The sequence below is a fragment of the Lissotriton vulgaris genome, chromosome 5, assembly GCF_964263255.1.
Source record: "Lissotriton vulgaris chromosome 5, aLisVul1.2, whole genome shotgun sequence".
Lineage (NCBI taxonomy): Eukaryota > Metazoa > Chordata > Amphibia > Caudata > Salamandridae > Lissotriton > Lissotriton vulgaris.
The window spans coordinates 192,815,791-192,838,267 of NC_141693.1; the positions used below are offsets into that span (position 1 = coordinate 192,815,791).

A 22,477-nucleotide genomic window follows, 5' to 3' on the forward strand; every position below is an offset into this window, starting at 1 on the left:
CTAATCTGATCCAAGCTGTTAGTCCTCCAGAAGGCCTGCCATTTCCCGTAGACACTGCCGGGATATGGAATGTACTGTAGCTGGATTTATACAGTGCAGTTACACTCCAGGTCTCCTGGGATAAACATATACCATGAGTTTCTACAAACTTGTTCCACAAGGGAACTGACATATTTTTCTTTAACCCAGCTATGTTCCAGGAGAGGATGTTTAAGTGGGTTTGATCAACGGAAGTGAGCTTTGAGGTTTCCTTATGTGTAACATTTTCTTGTGGAATAAGAATGGGCGGCGCCAAAGGTGGCCCTTGGTTGGTCAGAGAAGGGGTCCTGTGACAGAAGGATTTGCGACTCCTCTCCCCTTCTTCAGGTGGATTCTGATAGAGTCAATCGTTAGTGTCCAAGTTTGACCTAGGACCTTCAATTCCTAGAGCATGTTCCTTCACCCCACCACTTACAGTTGCAGTTAGAATGGGACGGCGCCTTAATTGTATACGGGATGAATCAGGGGAGGACGTTCTATACTCTAATGCTACCAGGTTTTCAGCCAGACTAGCATCTGCCAGTGTTAATTCAATACTATCTAATGTCGTATTGGGGATTATACATCTTCTTCCTTTAGTTATGTCCTCCCTAATGATGGACAACACCCTCCTACATGATGAATCTAATGGATTGATTTATTAATCAGTGATTCGCCATTTTCAGGGCTTCTAGTCTCAGTGAGTTTGGGGACATTAACCATGAAAACTATATTTGTAGGTGTGTTTTGGTTCTCACAATTTCTAAGGCCTGAGTTTGTTAGAGGAACTAACAGAGTATGAGTTCTATTGTGTATGCCCGGTGGTACTTGTTTGTTTACTAGGAGATAGGATCCATCTGCACTGTCTTTGGTATAAACGGATCTATTAAGTATGTGCTGTAGTGAGCCTCCTTTCCCCCTGAGTGATTTGGACATAAACCTCGCGGAGTCTGGAATGTTTGTGCTTGGGTCCCCTTGGTTGCATGTGGTTTCCTGAGCTGCATGGGGGACCAAACCAACTTGACTTATATTTGTTTTAAGGTTAAGTGTAGAGTTGACTGTTACACGGAGATCGGTGAACATGCTTTTCATCTGTTCGATCTCCCCTCCAAGTGCCATTATAACTGCTACAGGGTCCCCAATATATTGATTACATGGGAAACTTTGCACCTTCTTGGGTGTATCAGGCAATAATAGTGTTAATATCGAGTGAGAGTATACACTTATCGTATCAAGGGAGGCAAATCTGTTGGAACATTGGGCAATAAAGCCCACCTGATTTGGCAGCCTACTCTCTTCTTGGGCGATCAAAGACTCATGCTCATGGGGATTCGCTTCAGGCTAGGACAGACTTGCAGCCTCCCTTTTTTTTCCCCGATTTGATTTATTAAAAATTGATGGAATTACCGCTTTTTGGGGGGGGGGACTTGAAGGACTGGGTTCTTTTGGACCCAGCGGTGCCAGGGCACAACACCTGAAACCTTCGTGGGTAACCTGCTCCGGCGTACAAGTCACAGAGACACGGGACACTTCCTTCGGCGTCAAAGATTCAAGGTTTATTTGCTGCAGGGAACACAGAAGTCACAGGAAGTACATCGAGTGTAGTTCGGGGAGACTGCTTCAAATTGGTTCTGTGGATCGCTCCTTTTATACAGTTTTTACCCATAGGATAACATTGAACACAAAAGTTTACAACCCGGTTCCCACATTTAGCTCCCAGAGGGGTCGCTTTGGTCATTTTGAAACTCACAAGGTCCGGAACATAAGTGCGGAAACATTTGGCGGTTCCCAACTGTAAAAACCCATCTTCCCACCATTAGCAAATTCCAATCAGCAGTAAAGTAGATCGAAATAGGAACGAAGACAGGTGCAGAGGAAGACGGAGACAGTGGGGAGATCGGAAAGGGTGTAAAAGGGGAGGTATCGAGAGACACGAGATACAGGCATCAAAGGGACGTGCCTAATGAGATGCACGGCTGAGACAATAAGTCCGTGCGGCAAGATGAGCCTCGAGCGGCGCCATCTGCCTTACAGCAGCAACCCCCTTGTCATAAAGACACTTTCAAAGAACATGTGTCTTCCGCAAATATCTTGGGAGTCCCAGGGTCGCGAAGCGGACAGCGTCCGTTCGCTGGCTACTTGAGGGCAAGAGACAAAATGGATGCCGTATCTAAGATGGAACCCGTGGGTACAGATGAGAAACCCACATAACAAACGAACGGTTTAAGTTAGCACAGCGAAACTGCGCATACTTACTAAACTCGTCATTTGCGGTTCATAGATACCAGACTCGACCATATTCGTGCGAGTCGAAAACACCACTTACAATTGTCACGGAACCTCAGACGCTCCTTTTGCCCTCATGTAGGCAAGCACTAGTCGGAATCATATTCGATATTCATCAGACCATCAAGATGTCGTTGTAGCATAGCTCTGTCCAATCGAGTCCCCTTGGTAACAGATGGTTGTCTCATACACGTCGTAGCACAGAGGCCACATAAGGCAGGACCACACTGCACGCAAAGGCAACACGTGAACAGGAACACTACCACAACTCCGATGATCATCAGAATCTTCCAACCCCAAGTCGACATCAGGCCCCAAAACCATCCAAGTAGCGTCCAATCCCCTACATCCACGTGTATGGATTCGGAGATCTTATGCAACTTCGAGATGGCTTGATAGACAGTAGGAGCATTATCTGGAATGAAAATGCAGCAGCTCGAATGGATCACCTTACATACCCCACCGCGATCTGCTAAGACGACATCTAAAACCATACGGTTTTGTAACGTCATAAGTCTCTCCGCCTGAAGTTCTGTGGTGATATTACCAAGGGCACTGGCAGTAATATTAGCTGTCGATTCTACCACTCGAGTCAACTGTCTCAGGTTCCTACTATTAACCATAGGTCCCCAAAACGGGAGGAAACCCTTGAAAAAGTCTCCTGCCTCTTGACCGGCAGTATCCTCTTCGCTAATTATGCCTCGTACAACTCTAGTCTTATGATAATCGGCATCTATAGTGAACGTCGGAGGCAACAAATTTGCAATAAAACATGAGCCCATGAAGTCTGCGGGCAACCATGTGTATGCTCGATCATAACAGATAAAGTAGGTACCCTTGGCAGCCAGAAACACAGGGGACGAGAACATTGGCAGAACGTAACTTTCAGTGCAAGCACTTGCTCCAAGTGGGGCTTGCGAACCACGACCCACAAGACAAAGATTACCTGTGTGGGGTACGACCCATATTGGAGGCGAGCTTTTAAGCTGCTTTTCACTAGTGAACATACTATATTCCCCTCTACTTAGGACCCTATAGGCTTGTACCTCTCCTTCAGGGATAAGAAAAGGATCATGGATCTCATCTTCCATATCCTCTATTGCCATCGATAGCAGCCTTTGATACGAGGTAGGACCAGAGTTGGGGGAACGTTGTTCTTGAATGGGGTGGAAACCCAGTGTGCTTCGAAACATTGTTTGGAATGCTCGAGCTGACCCTTGGGAACTATACGGTAATACCAGATATGGAATTCCCTTACCCGCAGTATGTGGCATCAACCCACACACCCAACAATTAGTAGTGTTAACCACTAACTGATGCTGATGGAGGAGCTGAATAAAGGAATTGTTGCGGAATTCTACACGTCTAGCCTGCTCGTGTTCCGGTAACATATGAAAGGAATGAGGAGAAGCAGTCGAAGTAAGATTAGGGTAAGGAGTAGGAGTAGGTGTAATACACCCCACCCGTCAAAAATGCAGAAGCAGTCAGAAACAACACAAACAATTGAAATATGAAACATTTGGTACGACTGAGTTGCTGCAGCTTGAATCTGTATGCCTGAGCTCCTTCCAAATCATTCAGCTTCGAAAATGCCATTCCCTACGACCGTCCGCAACGTTTCTTGACGCACTTCGTTCTGTGCAGCAATAGTCAATCCCCAGGAGTTCCTAGGAACCGACGGCCTTTAACCTAGCGTCAAGACCTACTGTCCAGAAGGAAGTACGCGCGCGGCCCTACGGTCCTCAATACACAATATATATATATATTAGCACAATATTTCTCAGCTGTGGAAGGAAAAAGATACAAGGAAAAAGCTTGATATATGTACAAAAAAAATTTCAATGATACGAATGTTCAAAATTGATCATGGGAAACGAGGATATTGCAGTTGTCAATTTCAGCAAAGCAAGAAAATTTTATTTGTCCTTAGTATGAGATCGCAAAGAATATCGATGTTTCCCGGGACGTGTCTGCTCGTCGAACAAAGGATCCGTTGAGGAGACAGCGTCCTGCTGATCAGTTGATTGCTTTGGTCTTGAGTCTTTTGCTGACAATGTTCCAACAGTGGCTTTCTGCTGCGCTGAGGGTTCTTCAACAAGCTGTGCGTCGCTAAAAGGTACAAACGCCGGCAATGTTTCTGTTTCTGTTGACGCAATGCCTTTCCTTACCCACGGGTCTGCCGGCAAGGGAATAGGGACTCGCTTACAATGGGTAGCATGTACCCAATTTTTCCGCCCCTCAAGACGAACGGCAGTCCTCGTGGCCAGGAGTACCTGGTAAGGTCCGGTGAATCGGGGGTCCAGATTGTTTTTGCGTGAGAAGTTACGAGTAACCACCCAGTCCCCGGGCTGGAGCTGGTGGCCTGGACCCTCCGTCTGCGTCGGCAAGGCGTCGTAAACCTGTTGATGAATTAACCTCAGTTTAGCAGTCAAGTCATGTAAGTAGTCAACCAACATCGGATACTCAAGATCAGAGAATATTCCTGGCCTAGGAACCCCCCACACATTCGCAGGACGGCCGAACACTATCTCATAGGGACTAAGCCCTATTCGGGAGTGTACAGTCGCCCTAGTTGACAGTAGTGCTAGAGGCAAAGCATCAGGCCACGAAAGTCCAGTCGTAGCCTGAATCTTCGCTAGTTTTAGTTTAAGGGTGCCATTGTACCCCTCAACCAATCCAGCTGACTGGGGATGATTGGCACTATGGAATTTTTGATTAATTCCAAGGCCCTTACACACACTCTTCATCACACTTCCAACAAACTCACTTCCGTTATCTGACCACACGACTCTAGGCATTCCATACCGAGGAAAGTATTCCTTCAGTAGGATTTTCGCAGTAGACAAAGCAGTATTGTCCTTGAGGGGATAGGCCTCGATCCATCGGGAGAATGCGCAAACCACAACCAAAACATATTTCAGGTTATTGCATCGCTCCATATGGATGAAGTCCAATTGGATCACCTCAAAGGGATACGAAGGAGGAGCAAAACTGCCAAGGGGAGTTGGGGTTCCTTTGCCAGGATTGTACATTATACACACCATACAATTCTTCACCAGACGTTCAGCACACTTTGTAATGCCATCATTCTTCCACACATCAGCCAGCAACTTGCAAATGCCTTTCGCGCTAATATGTGCTAACCCATGTGCCATTGTCACAACGGCCAGTACATACGCATCAGGCAACATCCATCTTTTCTGATCCGACAAATCAATCCAGCAACCATTCACATCCAACTTTCCCGTACTTTCTTTCCACTTCGTCTTTTCAGTGTCGGTGGCCTCATTCTGAATTGCTTTCACGCTCTCTATGGTATCTTCACACATACTTGATTCTGTAGGCCATCTAACCGAACTCGTCACATACATTCGAGTGCTAAGGTTCCGGGCAGTCTCCTTAGCAATCTTATCTGCAAACGCATTACCACGACCAACATCATCCGTTACTTTACGATGCGCACTACACTTAACAATTGCAACTTGTGCAGGCAAAGTCAATGCATCCAAAAGATCGTTCACAAGCTGGCCATGCTGTATTTTCGTGCCATGCGACGTTAAGAAACCACGCTCTCGCCACAATCGTCCAAAACTATGCGCTACACCGAAAGCGTACTGGCTATCGGTGTACACATTCACACGTTTCCCTTTTGCTAATACACATGCTCTAGTGAGAGCAATCAGCTCTGCAGCTTGGGCAGAATTCTGATTCAATCTTGCAGTCTCAACAACAGTATTCAATGTTACGACAGCATAAGCAGTAGTCACATCGCCATTCGACAACTTAAAACATGACCCATCCACATACAGAGTGCCATCCGGGTCTTCCAATGGGGTGTTTTTAAGGTCCACTCGACCTTTTGTTTCCTCTTCTGTCCGCAAGTAACAGTCATGTTCTGCTACTTCATCTGACTCTGCACTAATTGGTAACAAAGTTGCCGGATTTAGGACATTACAACGTTTTATCTGAATGTGGCTTGCCAAGAGCGTCAATTCGTACCCAGACAACCTTGCACTCGTCAAGTGCTGAGTTTTCGTTCGATTCAAAAGAGTATCGACTGCATGCGGAACCATCACCGTAAGCATATTATCCATGACCAATCCTGCTGATTGTCGGATGGAGACCGCAGCTGCCGCAGTTGCTCTCAAACAACTCGGCAATGCTCTAGCTACCGGGTCTAAGGTCGAGGAAAAATATGCACATGGACGTTGCTTACCACCAAAAGGTTGCGTTAAGACACTCAAAGCACAACCTTCCCTCTCGTGAACATATAACGTGAACGGCTTGCTGTAATCAGGGGTACCTAACACAGGAGCCGAACACAATGAATCACGTAATTCAGAAAAACTTTTCTGACATTCTTCCGTCCATGGTAAAGGAGTTGAAACATCCTTGCACGTAAGAGCCACCAATGGTTTCGCTAGCAATGAAAAATTAGGAATCCACTGCCTGCAGTACGACGTGATACCTAGAAAGGCACGCACATCTCTTTGGGTTTGTGGCACAGCCATTCGCGCAATCGCTGCAATTCTCTCTGGGGTCAATCTCCTTCCCTCCTTTGACAATAAGTGACCTAGATAGGTTACTTCTTGACAACAATATTGGAGTTTAGAAGGTGACACCTTGTGATTCAACTCACAGAGATGTTGCAGCAACGACACTGTAGCAATTTTGCAAATGTCCAGAGTATCGGCAGCCACCAATAGGTCGTCGACGTATTGGATTAAAGCCGCACCAACCGGCAACCGAAACGCATCCAGTTGACCCTTCAAAGCTTGACTGTAAATCGATGGACTTTCACAGTAGCCCTGGGGAGCGCGTTTGAACCGGAAGCTACGTCCACCAAGAGAGAAACCGAAAAGGTCCCTGCTCTCTTCGGCAATCGGGATGCTGAAAAACGCATTTTTCAAATCAATCACCGAAAACCATGATGCAGTAGCTGGAATCAGAGTCAGTAGCGCCGTGATGTCAGGCACAACAGGGAATTGAGGAACCACAATTTTATTTACCTCCCGTAAATCGATAACAAAACGATAAACAGGCGGTTTGGTAGGATCAGTACGTTTAAGAATGGGCAGTACAGGGCTATTGCACACGTTCCCCCGAGTTTCTTCGATAACATCTTTCTCGATCAAGTCATAGATGATCGCTAACAAAGCTCGTTCACCATCAAGGGAGATACGGTATTGGGGAATACGTGGCAATCGCACATTGGATTTCAACTGAACAACATAAGGGGAGATATCAAGTAGGCCCACATCATTTGGACCCGTCGCCCACAAAGACGCAGGAAGAGAATTCAATTCCGGTGGAAGCTTATCGAGAGACAAATACATGGGAGAGACTACCCTCTCACCTAACGTGAGTTTTACACCCGTAGGGGAACAATACAAAGTTGCATACAAACATTTAAGCAAATCCAGACCCAAAAGATTTTCGCCACAACCAGTAGTCAAAATCAACGGAGCTTCGAGCTCACGTGGCCCAATTTTAAGGGGCAAAGGGCGCGAAACTGGATTGCTAACGGGGGCGCCAGAGAATCCAACGGATACATTTGTTAAGCCAGACAAAGGTGCGCCAGGGAGTTTCGAATGCATGATAGAACTTTTCGCTGCACCAGTGTCCAACAGAAAAGGCTCAACGACGCCCGATGTAGCAACTGCGACGTAAGGCCCTCTCTGATCAACCGGAACTGATACCACTCCCTCTCCCTGTCTTTGGCTGTCCTAGTAATTACTGTCGTCAGTTCCCTGATCGACGTAATAATCGTCTACATTGTACTGCGCAGATCGTCCTTGCGATGATCCACGTTGATCGAAACAGTTATTAGAATTTGATGAATTGTCAGAACGATCATTCTGAGCACCACGACCTCTACCACGTGATGCGTGCTGTGAACCACCACGGCCTCCTTTGGATGAATTACCACTATTACGTTCGTTTAAAGCAGGACAATTAAATTTAATGTGTCCCTCCTGTCTACAATAAGCACATTGATTATACCCTAACGAGGATCTTTGGAAAGAGGAATCATTACGCGACTGCGATCGATTCGATTGCGACTGTGATCTATTCTGCTGAGACGCATTCTGATTAGAACGCGGCGGATACGCTTGTTGTAACAACACTTTAGTTTTTAACTCTTTCGTCTTTTTATCAGCACGGTCATTTTCTTCTTTCTCTCTATTCTCGTAATATTGTGCCGTAGCCAATATCTGAGCTGAGGTAGAAACGGCCCATGCACTCTCTGAATTCTTTAATTTATTGCTCAAATCGGGCAACAAATTTGACACGAATTTATCCACAAACAACCTCTGTCCACCCTCAGTACCCATATCCTGTCCACTATGATCAATGAATGCTTCTTCGAACCTCGTAAAGAAGTCTGAAACACTTTCGTCTTTCTTCTGTTTGCAAGCGGACAGTTTGTCCCAATTTACTCTCATAGCTGGCATAAGAGTCTTCATTAACGTTATTATCCGCTGAGGAAGAGCAGTAATCAATTGATCGGGCTTAGTAGCAGCCACTTGTCCAGCATCTGCCGCTGTAATGGCAGCCCAATCACCACCTAATTCATTTGTGTGATCTTGGTGACGAATCTTAGCCCATACCGGTTGCGGTACGACGTTGCCAAACAACATGTCGATATCGGCAAGATTCATTACCGTAGCATCTACGAGCTGCGATAATTCCTTATAATACCCAGTAGGATTTTTACGAGGATCGGGCAAAGATTGTTTCACCTGAAGCACTTCCGATCGTTTCCATGGAAGGTGTATCCATACTCTCTCAAAATGTGCCGCTACTGGCTGGGCAGCATTAGTATTATCAGCTGGTATCCAAACCGGCGGAACTTCACGCATAGGATATTGGCCAGACTCGTCTTGTCTTTCAATATCCTCAACAAACAATGCATGAGGAATAGGAGCGGGACGAAGAGATAGCAACCGCTCAATAGCACGTCGGACATTAGTGTCTACTATCAGTCCAGTTGCGAACTGAAGCCGAAGTTCGGACAGGGCGGTCAGCACCTCGTCAGGCGCATCGGCCACTATCTGATCATGAAGGAACTTGCACATTTCGTCAAACACATATCTCTGAGTTGGTATGTTGAATTGATTAAACGTTTCGAGGACAACACGAGGTGGATTTCTAAGAGGGTTTACCATCCAACCCATCGCCATATTATATAGCGCAACACGTTCTCTGTTACCAGGAAGCTGACTACGTCTCTGAGGACCATCAGATCCAGCAGACCCAAAAACAGGTCCGAGCGACTGAAAGAAGTTTGTCGCAAGGGGAGAATTACGATTACAAGTAGAGGGAGAAGAGTAAGACACAGGACTAACAAGAGAAGGAGTAGAGACAGTAGCAACAACAGGGGTTAATAGCACAGGAGCAGTAGCGGGAGCAGGAGTATGTGGAAGCGGAGGAGCAGTAGGAATAGAAACAGACAAAGGAGCAGGAACAGTCGGAAGAGCGGGTGCAGGCTGAGGAACTGGTGGAGGAATAATAGGTGGAAGAACAGGTACGGCAGGGACCACAGGAGCTGCGGTACCCTGTACGTACGGAGGTGGCGACTTCATAAGATAGGACATTAAAGGATCCTCAACTGCCTCTTCCTTCTTATCTGACTCCGTAGGCAAAGCAGGATAGCATTTATCTATGGTCATACGCTGTAGCCTCTCAAACACTTCCTTATCCTTATCCTCCTTATCACGCTGAAACTGCTCAGCTTTCTTCACTATAGTAGCAACATTATCTCGCTGACTACGTTTATTCTGTCTGATTTCTTTCTGTCGGGCTTCTTTGCGCCACAACCGAAAGGCATCAAACATGGCCGGCCTAGATTTACGTTCGAACAACTTTATTTCCAAGTTATCTAAGATCGACGCTTCGAAGCTACCGTGAGGTGGCCAACGAAGATCGCCGTCTTTCTTCGTATATTTAATCCAATAATCGTTAAAAGCAATCGGGCCTAGCCCATGTTTGCTATATAAGTCATAAGTAGGAGTTCCAACCGGAGGTATCGGACATGAGTCCTCCAGCAGGGAATCCGCACCACAAGGTCTAAAACAACTGAACAAAGTACTGCGACCAGGCATCTTGCACACTAGCCGAGTTTCACAAACTTCAAGGGTTACGGGATTTACCAAGTCCCAGCAAAGAACAAAACCCTCGGTCTTTGGCGGCTGCAGTCGTCAAACAAATACAACAACAAAGTACGCTAGCAAAGTGTCACCGACAAAAACACTCACACAGCGTTTACAACAAAAACACTCGCTAAAGTGTCAACAACCAAGAACTCTGGGAGCGACCCACAATTACTTAACTCAAAGATCGATGGCGTCACCAGGAAGGCCCGTCAATCGTCTCGCTATACCAAGGTCTACGCCAGGCGCCAAAACAGGTCTACAGTCAGGGCAGCAGTCCGTCGCAGCCGTCAGGAGGCGGGAATCTTCGCGGGAAAAGTCTTCGGGCCACTTATTTCGACAACAGGATCGATGAAGCGGGGTGCACCTTCCCTCGGAGATTTCACACGAAGTTCCTCACGATCGTCGGGCTTGGACCGGTACCACTGATGCAGCCCCACGTTGGGCGCCAACTGAAGGACTGGGTTCTTTTGGACCCAGCGGTGCCAGGGCACAACACCTGAAACCTTCGTGGGTAACCTGCTCCGGCGTACAAGTCACAGAGACACGGGACACTTCCTTCGGCGTCAAAGATTCAAGGTTTATTTGCTGCAGGGAACACAGAAGTCACAGGAAGTACATCGAGTGTAGTTCGGGGAGACTGCTTCAAATTGGTTCTGTGGATCGCTCCTTTTATACAGTTTTTACCCATAGGATAACATTGAACACAAAAGTTTACAACCCGGTTCCCACATTTAGCTCCCAGAGGGGTCGCTTTGGTCATTTTGAAACTCACAAGGTCCGGAACATAAGTGCGGAAACATTTGGCGGTTCCCAACTGTAAAAACCCATCTTCCCACCATTAGCAAATTCCAATCAGCAGTAAAGTAGATCGAAATAGGAACGAAGACAGGTGCAGAGGAAGACGGAGACAGTGGGGAGATCGGAAAGGGTGTAAAAGGGGAGGTATCGAGAGACACGAGATACAGGCATCAAAGGGACGTGCCTAATGAGATGCACGGCTGAGACAATAAGTCCGTGCGGCAAGATGAGCCTCGAGCGGCGCCATCTGCCTTACAGCAGCAACCCCCTTGTCATAAAGACACTTTCAAAGAACATGTGTCTTCCGCAAATATCTTGGGAGTCCCAGGGTCGCGAAGCGGACAGCGTCCGTTCGCTGGCTACTTGAGGGCAAGAGACAAAATGGATGCCGTATCTAAGATGGAACCCGTGGGTACAGATGAGAAACCCACATAACAAACGAACGGTTTAAGTTAGCACAGCGAAACTGCGCATACTTACTAAACTCGTCATTTGCGGTTCATAGATACCAGACTCGACCATATTCGTGCGAGTCGAAAACACCACTTACAATTGTCACGGAACCTCAGACTACAGGGCTCTTAATTGGGGGTTTATTGACAGGAGTACTAGGCTCATTAACTAGGATTTTTTCACATTCTTGTATTAAGTTGTCTATCCTATCCATCACACAGTTAGCATCAGCATTTTTTAGGAGTTTACTCTGTCTCTTTTTCTTCCTTTGTTCTATTGGCATCCCATTACATCCCCCAGCTCCCTCCATTGCTTTCCTTTTGCCCATTTTTGGTTTGGGTAGACCTTATAGGTTGTTTTTTTATGACACAATGTACTAAGAATAAAAGTCAAAGAGTGCTGTGGCACAAGCGTAAGGTAGCATTTCGAATCAAATATAGATGGCAACCAAGGAACTTATATCAGTCACTAGATTGAAACAGACAGTACCTCGTTGGTTGTGCTCAAAGGCAAATGAAAGATGAAAGGGACCAGGCCCAGCCCTGCCTCTTCCTGGCTCAGACGGGTGCAGACAGGTCCGCCCTGCGGGAGAGCAACGCTGGCTTTGAGCCCCTTCGGCGCCCTCTGATGACGCGCTCAAACAGCGACCAGCAGGGCACCCTGTGAGCAGTAGTCCTGGTGACGGCTGGCTCCCTTTTCGATGATGGCAACAGCGGGGGTCCGGCGAGCAGGGCAGGGGGCGATGAATGAATAGTTTCCCTCAGTCCCCCGCTGCTGGAGAGCGCAACGCTGGTTTTGAGCCCCTTCGGCGCCCTCTGCTGACGCGCTCAAACAGCGACCAGCAGGGCACCCTGGGAGCAGTAGTCCTGGTGACGGCCGGCTCCCTTTTCAATGATGGCAACAGCGGGGATCCGGCGAGCAGGGCAGGGGGCGATGAATGAAGCTGTTTCCCTCAAAGCAGCGGCGAGCTGGCTTGGCGAGTCCCCCATTCACATTCTTCGTGGAATCCCACAAAGCGTTGGTTTTTACTCCTAACCATGACCTCCGTGTCTTCCACCCACGAGGGCAGACCCCTGGTGATCGTCTCCAGTGACGCAACTTTTTTTCTGCAAGGTAGCGATCAAATCCTCTACTCTCTGGACCCTGATCTCAGTCTCAGTAATGCGCTCCACCGCATTCCACATATCCTGTCTTAGAAGCATGACATCGGAGCCCACCTCTCCAATCTTCTCTTCCAATGTGTCCCTGGACTGTGTGGTTGCCTCCATGAGTGCGGCCTTGTCCGGAATGCCTCCCTGTGCACCTCCCTGGTCGGTTGTCGAGGTCCATGTTACGGTGTAGTGGTCCAACATGCTCTGCTTAGCAGTTCCTACTGCCGTTTTATCTTTTGTCATGGTGCAATCTTGACGCTCATACCTCATGATGGCGGTTCAATAACCACCCAGACTAGCCTCCTGTACGAACCACACCTGCACAGCCTTTGCCACATACATCTTCCCCCTTGCGTTAATGGTTGTCGATATCTGTCGCTACTTTGAACCTCTTGAATATCGGGACTTGGGTGGATACCTCCTGCCCACAAGCCGCAGTGAGTGCTAACCCGCCTGCTTCCACAGAAAGTTGTGTCCCCCTACTCGGTTTCACCCTGCAAACTCAAGCGCTGCCTCCAGCTGACCTGGGCAGTATATCTCACACCCTTTATTGGGTTCCACATTGTGCATGAAGCCTAGGCCTGGCTCCTTGCTTGGTAAAAGTCAGTAGCATATATGGGGTCCAGCAATCACAAGCCGGCCTTCATGCCGTAGGTCCACTATTTGCCACTGCCACAAGAACTACAAATGTCCATGTAGGGCTGTTCACTGCTTCACAGGGCTCTTTTTACCTCACATCAGCTAAGGGCCCTGTGCTCGGCTCCGCTCCCCAGTGCTTCCAATGGCACTCTTCCCCTGCAGTCACGGGCAATACATCCAAGGGCTCAAGTCGTAACACTATTGTACATAAAAAGGGTCACAGTGTCCCTCCACTGAGTGGATATATATGCCTTGTGGAGCCCAACACCTCCCATGCCAGTCCCTATGCTGCAGGCCCTAATGCTACATCCGCCGGTAAGCAGAGTAACGTGAGCCGGCCCACGGCCCTACAATTGGGCCCGGCGCAGTCCCAATGGCCCCCCACAGGCTGTCCGGACCCCAGCAGGCAATTCACTCGACTCCGACCCCCGGTTAGTCTGCGGGACACCCCATCCCTGCGGCCTGATCTGCCCTCTAGAATCAATGTAGAAGCTTGGTGGAGGGGAGATGATCAACAAGAATCATCGGGTCACTACTGGGGATCTCCCGGTCACATATACACTGTTGCTGCCACAACACGCACACCAGGCCATCGACCAGGAGCCAATTCTGCACTCGGCAGGCGCTTCCGCCCTCGGAGCACACTGGCGGTGCCGCGCCCGTCGTTCTCTGCTACGGCTGCCGTCCAGAAGGCTCCACTGGCATCTTGCCCACTAGGCCTCCGATGTCGTAAACAAACTCAGCCACTGCAAACTCTCCTGTCATGGCTGTCTATGGTGAGAAACACTGCAACAAGGTTCACAACAGCTATGGTAGACTTGGAATTGTAGGTTATCCAATGAAACAGGATAAATCACATATTAGTATCTTTGTTATTGTAGTGTTCTGCTGAACACAGAACTTAGCTACCGTTCCTTAGCGGCTTTATTGACACCCACCCCATCTATCACATGCATCCCCAGTTAGGTGACACTGCTATTAAAACGTTCTGGGTGCACAAGTTTGTGTCAAGTTCCACAATGTAATATGTGTCACTTTATTCACTGTGAAATATGTGGTTCCAGTGGGTCACTGGGACCATCCCCTTGGGAACACTATTTACTCCTCTAATGAACAGAGGATTCCACATGATTTATTCAGTTTGTAAGCTTCATTTTAATTGTCAATGTTCAATGAATATTAGTTTGCAGCATATTCACTTGTTAACACTTTCACGTCTTTTAAATCAGTTTATCAATGAGGCATCATTGTAATATATGATAGCCAATGCATTTCGGGCTGCGTTGTGAGCCCTTCATCAGGGAACAACACTGTAAAGAGAAACATTTGTGTGTGACTGGATTCAGTGGCGTCACTAGGGGGGTGCGGGGGGTGCGGACCGCACCGGGTGTCACCCTATCTGGGGTGACACCAATCTAGTTAGTTAGCTGCCTGCCTGGCCACTAGGCTAACTCAGCTGCTTTAAACTTTAAGTTTTAATGCACTAGTGCACAAGCGCACGCCACGCACGCACCGCACCAGATGTACTATGTGATCATGATCGTCACTAGTGGTGCGATGCGGATGCGCGCGGCATAACCAGCAGGGTCCCAGGGCCGTCAATCTAATTAGCCCTACCAATGACGGCCCTGGGACAGCCCCCCAGCGCGGTGCGCAGTGCGCACCTGCTGCTCTGACGCGTCACGGCGGTCACGCGCCCGCCAGAGGTCGGAGATGAGAGTGCTTGCGCAGTGGCGCGTCGTCGTGAAAATAAAGAATTAATGCCACCGACGACATCAGACACAGGCCACTATCTTCTCTTCTCTATTGAGGATATATCGCGATTGGATTCGCGAGCGCCGTCGTGGTCTCTCCAGTCTCCCCTTCAAATTTGGGACGGTGAGAGAGAGAGAGAAATAATATCATGCATTTATTTGAATACTGCTGCTGCATCATGCATGAACAAACTAAGTAAAAAATGTGGCAGCACAAATGAACTATCCTGATTCAGTTAGTAGTACATGCTTTTTTTTTTTACTGGCATGAAAAACGAAAACACCCCCCAAATCAACTGAGGCTAAGAGCATAGCACAATGTAAGGTGCCTCAGGCCGATGGGATTTATTTATTTAGCAGTTTTGTAAACTACACACATGACCTCATAATCACCATTCTCTAGCAGGAGTTTGAGCAAGCAAGCATACGCTGCACGTGACCTAAGGTGCTTTGTGGAATCGTAATATATAACTATATGAAGACTCACATGTCCACCATGAAAACACAGCCCTCTTCGGGCGGGTGCACCACTAGGCTAAAGCTTTCTTCCTCCTTAGTTGGGCAGTCACGATAGATAGACCTGGGCTCCTAGGGCCCCACCACACCTCATGTGCCCCCTGCTGTACCCTGCCACCAAAGGAAAATTGGGACACAGTGGTGTCCCTACATCAAAAGCACTGGGATATTAGGCATGCACTCATTGTCACAAAAGTATGCATCACTACGTCCCGTAGTGTGCCCACGTTTACATCACCACTCACTGCATAGCTTATTAATTGACCTATAAGGGGATGCATGGATGCATGGTCCCTACGTTACAAACGCCACTCGGGCACCAACAATACATTTTAATTCTGTAAATTCTTTTATAATGAAACGTTTTGTACATCTCACGGCAAGCTCTGCATGTTCTAGCTCACAGGGCAATAAATTGGAGGCAACATAATTCTCAAACTGTTTTTCATATGGAGCAGTGCTTTGGCACTGCAGCTTGAATATCTGTAGATCACGACCCCCTTTATTATGAACAAAGCAGCATGCACCCAGTTTTCTGGGCAGTCACATTTCCTGAGCGGTTCAGGTACTGCCTCCACTTACCTCGTGCACAAAGTTTATGCCCAGGTAGGAACAGGAGCAGGGCCTGCCGCCTGCATGCTAATTCTAAAGGTCTCCCCACCCTTTCTTAAGTCGTTATAGGGGTGGGGGTTCAGTTAGTATCACAGGCACCACCCTAATGCAAGCTAGAGTGGGGTACCTTACCATCCCAGCCCCCACAAGGTCTCGAGTCAGGGCCACTCTAAAAGCAGTAACAGCATTGAAGCCCACCTTTCGGCCACCATCAAGCGCCACTGCCGGACACCAGTCTGTTTCTTCACGCTGCCCTGTAGGGCGGCCGACCCTGAAGCTGGAGAGCCGGGTTGCTGTCTTGGCAGGGAGGCCCAACACACGGAGCTTCATTCTGGCCAAATCGCACATCTCCCTGTGCCTAAACATGAAGGAGCCCCCCTGTAATATCTAGGTGACAACTCTCTCCCCCCATCTGTACTTGATCGATCCCTTCAATCCAGTTGTGAACACAATGTTGTGCAGATTCAATACAACCGGTATTCGCACATTTTATGTGGGTTTATATTAATGCTTAAGGGAGGGTCTTTACGCAGTGTTCATCGCGTCTCTTTTGTAAAGCAGTACGGATGTCTAAGGTGGTTATTTAGACAGACCGTGTTCTGTCTGGATGTACAGTGGGTGTTTTGTTTCACAAAAGGTGTAACCCATGTTCCTTCTAGCACAATAGGAATGCAGGCAGGCACATCTCATGGTGTGCCCAATGGGGTGATGCTCTACAGAAAGACTTTTAGATGTTGTGCACTTGATCCTCTTCAGATTAACACAGTGGGTGTGTGGACAAATCTACCTGGGTGGGAATACAGCAATGCTCTCCAGTAGACAAAAAGGGCACCTTGGCAGATCTTTCGAGTGAGTGTTGCTGGGGACTGCGCAGTAATGGCATTTTGTTTGCTCTTTGATACTTGCACAAGTGCCACCATAGCCTACGAACGTAACGTTTGTTTTTTGTGCTTGAGTGTCTACCATATATTGCAGTATTATACCTCTTCTAATTGTACTTTGTTTTCTCTCAAGCAGACTTCACTTTAAAATAGTTTATTGGGATTAGACTGTAGACACCTGGTGCAGAGATCTTTGTTTACCCAACAAATTCCAAAGCATTGTAGCTGTAAGATAACTTTGGTGGTGAATACATTTGCTGGCAAGATCTGTGTGCAGTCTAGTTACAGGCCGGCCTGACTCATACAAAGTATAAAGAGACAGAGTTAATGTGATGTCCCATCTGCAAAGTGAAGCATGCACCATGCAGGTCACAGATTTGTATTTTACGTAGGAAGCTCGGCGAGTTACTGCTTTCATTGCAGACATTCTTGAGTGAGATAGGTCTCAGGTTACCATCCTTGTAATATACCTGCTTAATGAATTATGAATCATCTTTAAGGAATTGCATGCTAACTGCAAAGTATAAGTTTAGAAACATTGCTTTTTGCTCAGTATTTCATTATTAAAGTTTTTCACAAAAGTATTGCTTTAGTAATAAAGACGCATTAGTAGTTGCTTTTATACACTGTTATTAGTTTAATTACTCGTGTAGATAATGCATCTGGCATTCAGACAGTGGATGTGAAGCTCTTACATTCAGGGGTTGAAAAATTCAAAACCTGCCTTCAGTCATAGTTTATCTTTTAAGCACTTGTAACCTGCACACATGTCACTTTTACCTCCTGTAATGCGCTGGTTGCAACCTCATGTATTTTGTTTGCTCACAATTGTCACTTTTGCCTCTTGTAACTTAACGTTTGCTATTGTAATTTGTTCACTTGTAATTTTCTCCTCATGTTTCATTACTGTTCCTATTGTGAAGCGCTCTGACGCCTTTGGGTAAAGTCTGCGCTATATAAAATACGCATAAATAAATAGAAGACCGGAAGACCCTGTCTGGCCCCGCCCTTCCAGCCTCCTAGGCTAGTCCTGACCCGGGCGTTGCATTGTGCTTGCAGTTGCACATGGCCGGCTGCATGTTTCATTGCTCAAGGCAGGGAGCAGGCCAGGCCTTTCCTTGAACTCGTCATTTCACTTGCAGGTGGTTCACTTCACAATTAGTTCACTTCATAGGTATATACTATGAAGTGAACTGCTTTGGCTGAAATATGCCTGCTTTGCTGGCCGATCTTCATCCTGCTGCCTTATTGTCCATCCTGGCAGTGGCAGCTTTTATGTCCCTGTGCTTTTGGCTGTAGATTTGTGTTTCTGCTGACTGGCTGTGCCATTTCTCTTTTGGGTTTCTGGTCTGTTGCAGGTAAAATCGGCGTTATGGGGTTACCAGTTAGAAAATAGAGCATTCATGCTGCGCCTTTCAAGTGCCCACAAAGAGAAGAGAGGAACCAGATTTTAAAGTGAAAGAGACAGTTCTTACTTCTTACAATCTTTTACCTCCGACCTTGTTGAATTACATTTTTCTTTTATGGCCTTTGTAAATATAGGAACTAAATTTACAAATGTTACTAAGGATTCTGTATGGTCCCGTTATTTGCCATCTGTGTCCACTGGCGGGCTCGGAATGGAGGAAGTCCATGCGTTAAGTCGTGAGGGGGTGACACCATGAGTTACTCGCACCGGGTGACACCAACCCTAGTGACGCCACTGACTGGATTGTCTTAAATCATACATTTTAGAAGGCATACCAAATATACAGGGTAAACAGTAACTTAAATAGAATCGTTTGACGCATTGTGAATAACATCCGAAAATAAAAAGAGTTTAAATGAGTTGATGACTTACATGCCTGTCTTTGTCTTTTCTGGGCTCTAATGTTGGGTTAAACTAAAAGAGAAGTGTAGGGATACGTTTAAAAAAATGTAGCGCGGTTATGGGGAACAGCGTAACAACATGGGTTCTTAGAGCACACTAACCTGATGTTCAAAAGAACGAGGGTTTCAAACAACCAAGAGCGCAGCTCCTGTGTCGTTCATTGCTTCTTCCTGCAACATTGTTGCTGGTGTGTTTGTATATTCAAACGTAGTCGCGATCACGTGACATGTGGACTTTGAAGAAAGACTACGATACGATCAGATTTGCGGTAGTTGCTTTAAATGTGATAGGGGCTTTAAATGTGAAAGATCGACCTTACATGTGACTGTGGCCCATATTAAACAACCAAAAAATACATTTGGAGTGGTGAAAAAATAAATTCGAGGTGGTGCAAAATAATAATAATTGGTGTGGGTAGGTCTCGAACCAAGGTCCATAAAGGAAAGAGTATGTGTTCTAGTGTGTAGAGCTATATGACGACTCTATTGGGATAGGAGTTGTGGTAATGTTTCATGGTGCAGTGTCGTCATACACAGGCGTACCAAGATAGGACATTGGGGCAAATTTACAATTTATACATTATAGGTAGCATGAGAATTCCATTCTTTCATTGAGTCTGAATGGTTTTTGGGTACACAGTTTATAAATCCATAAATTCTCTTTCTGAAGTAGATATTTGGTATTGTCTCTTCCTTCTATCTTTTTGATATTTTCTAAAACCAAAAATTTCAATTGAGCAATACTATGTTTGGATTCCATGTAGTGCATTGCTACTGTGGATTTCGCATTTTTTAGACGTATGTTCGACTTGTGTTCTGTTATTCTTACTTTGATCCGGCGTTCCGTCTTTCCAATGTATAATTTGCCACATGGGCACTTGAGAGCATATATGACATTGGACGAGTCACAAGTTGCGTTAACTCTTAACTTGATTTCTTGACCTTTCATGGGGTGGTTTATTTTGTTGCCTCTGATAATGTTGTTACAGTGTCCACAGTTGTGGCATGGTTTGGTTCCATGGTAGGTTTCTACAGTAGATGACCGTGGTTGGATTATTTCCCCTATGTTTCTTGTCCTTGTGAAAGCAAATAGAGGTGGCTCTTTGAAACAATTGTTGAAATCTGGTTCCAAGGTAAGCATTTGCCAATGTTTGAGTATGGTCTTTTTGAATTTGTGACTTGATGTTGAAAATTTGGATATGGCAACTATCCTAGTTTGCTCTCTTAATTGGCTTGGTTGTAAAAGAGACCTTCTGTCTCTTAGTTCAAGTTTGTGTTTGGATTCTTCCATGATGTGTTGTGGGTATCCTCTTTGTTTGAATTTGTCTTCCATCTCAGTTAATCTTTTTTGCAGCACATTAGGTTCAGACGTGATCCTTTTTATTCTGGCCATCTGAGAAAAGGGTAGAAACCTCTTAAGGTTGTGTTCGTGAAAACTGTTGTAATGGAGCATGTTGTTGCGATCTGTGCTTTTGGTATAAAGATCAGTTTCAAGTCCTTTGTGAGTGCGGTTTACTCTTACATCTAAAAATGTGATAGTGGTGTTAGACATTTCCCAGGTTAACTGAATTCTTTCGTCCACTTGATTGAATTCTGTCAGAGCTTCCTGTAGTTCTTCTTTAGTACTTGACCAGATTATGAAGATGTCGTCTATGTATCGGATGAATGTTTTCAAGTTCTTCCGCCATTGCGTTTTGGGCAGTATGTGTTTTTCTTCATAAAACTTCATGAAAAGATTTGCATAGACCGGCGCTGCCGAATTGCCCATGGCTGTACCAACCAATTGTAAGTACCAGTTGTCATTATGTTTAAAATAGCTTTGGTATAAAGAGAAGAGCATTAACTCCATTAGAAATGTCTGAAAGTTCACATCTAAGTCTGTACTCATGAGAGCATTTTCAATCGCTTCTATACCCATGGAATGGGGTATGCTTGTATATAATGATCTTACGTCTGCTGTGCAAAGTGTTATTGATTCCTCTGGTTCCATTTTGATGGTTTCCAATTCTGTGGTGTCCTTTATGTATGTTGCCATGCTTTTGACTACAGGTTGTAAATACTTGTCTAATAGTTGTCCTATGGGCTCGTGCATACTGTTCTTGGTGGATACTATTGGTCTTAAGGGAGGATCCAGTAAATTCTTGTGAATTTTTGGCACCATGTTTAGAGTGGGACTTTTTGGATTATCTTTCAATAGGAATTTCCTTGTTTTGTCGTTAATCACACCCATTTCATGTGCTTTTTCTACAATTCTTTTCAAAGTTTGAGAAAATTCCATAGTTGGATTTTGTTCAAGTTGGTGTCATTCACATGTTCCAAAACTTTTTGTTCATATTTGTCACGATCCATTGTAACAATTGCACCGCCTTTATCTGCTTTGATGCAGATGATTTTTTCATTATTGGATAATCTTTTAAGGGTGTCCAAATCCTTCTGAGTGATATTTTTGTTTGTATGTCGTTGATGTTTGATTTTGGTTAAGTCTTGTTTCACCATTTTCTCAAAGATGTCAATGGTTTTGTGACTGGTGGGTGCTTGGAAGGAACTGGTAGGTCGTAATCCTTGTAATTGATCTGGTTCTTGTGTTATTGGTTTGGGTAAGATGTTGTCGAAGAAGTGTCGTAAGCGTAATTTACGCATTAGTTTGAAAAAACTGACCTCCAGTTCTAGATCATCAGTTGTGTGTGTCGGTACAAACGATGTGCCTTTCTGTAGTAATTGTTTTTCATGTTGGTTTAGAGGATAGTTACTAATATTGATCACTAGTTGGTCTTTGGGGTTTTCTTCTTCTCCTTGTTGGAGCCTGTTGCACTCCTCGTAACTGGTGCTTCTTTCTCCTTCTCTTTTTCTTTTTCTAGTTCTTGAATTTTGTCCTCTCCTGGGTCTCCTCTTTGTGCTTGACCCTCTAGTGACTCCACACAGAGAGGGAGACATCAAAGATCAACAACAAAAGGAACTGAACAACCTACCACCAGCAATCTACAATCATCCACAAACGTAGAATCAGAACAAAACACGCAACAGACTGTTCTTATTCAAACCCAACAGAGTCATTTTTTAGAACAGGGTCAAGCACAAAGAGGAGACCCAGGAGACCCGAGTTTGGTAGCTGTCTGTCAAAAATTATGTCTGCTGTTCGCAAAGCTTTTTGTACCTTCAGGGGACACATTGTTACAGCTTCCCTCTGAAGGCACAGAGATCATTGCTGGGCTTGAGGGTAACTCTAAATCTGTTGTGCTGTTGTGCTGTAGTACATCATAGTGGTGTAAGAAATTTCTTCCACCACCCTGACTGACAGACTACTGCCTATCAAACTATAAATTGCGCCCTAAAAGTTTAGGGAT

At 46.0% G+C, this 22,477-nt stretch overlaps 1 protein-coding gene across 1 annotated transcript in view; it reads right to left on the reverse strand.

Annotated features, from left to right (window-relative positions):
* Positions 1–22,477, reverse strand: part of LOC147710455 (ficolin-1-like) — an 844,448-nt gene that overhangs the window by 391,607 nt on the left and 430,364 nt on the right. The window lies entirely within an intron of this gene.